Consider the following 548-nt stretch of genomic DNA (forward strand, 5'->3'; position numbering starts at 1 on the left):
AGGCGCGTACCTGGTGCCTGAAGGTAGCGGAGTCATATTCTCGCAAAAGTCGAATTTCGAGTTTGGTTCACACTTTCACACACATAATCCTTCATGGTTTGTCTTCCACTTCGGCAAATGGTCAGCTTCATCAATGGCGTTGGGAGTTCTGTGATCCTAGTGCTGAAAGCTCATTCCAATAGTGTTTGTAAGCTCTCCCGTACCTGCTGCAGGGTAAGCACTCTCGGCTTTTCCCTTGTATTAAATCACTTACCTTTTCACCGGATTTACTAGCGAGTTTTGCTGGTACGTAAATACCAGCCGGTAACAGGAAAAAAGAACACGCTTTCCAGATGTTTACACCACAGTTCACTTGTAAATGATTTTGCTGTGAAAAGAGCAAGAACGGTGAAAATTATTAAAAAGCGTTTTTGAACAGTAGCATGATTTAATTTATTTTGATTAAAAGTCTTGCATCAAATGTTCTTTATTTATATACGTTATACAAATACCACAGTTTTCTGTTCATGGGTCCTCATTAGAAAACAAAATCTTAACATCTATGTAAC

The sequence above is a fragment of the Penaeus monodon genome, chromosome 30 (genome assembly GCF_015228065.2).
Source record: "Penaeus monodon isolate SGIC_2016 chromosome 30, NSTDA_Pmon_1, whole genome shotgun sequence".
Lineage (NCBI taxonomy): Eukaryota > Metazoa > Arthropoda > Malacostraca > Decapoda > Penaeidae > Penaeus > Penaeus monodon.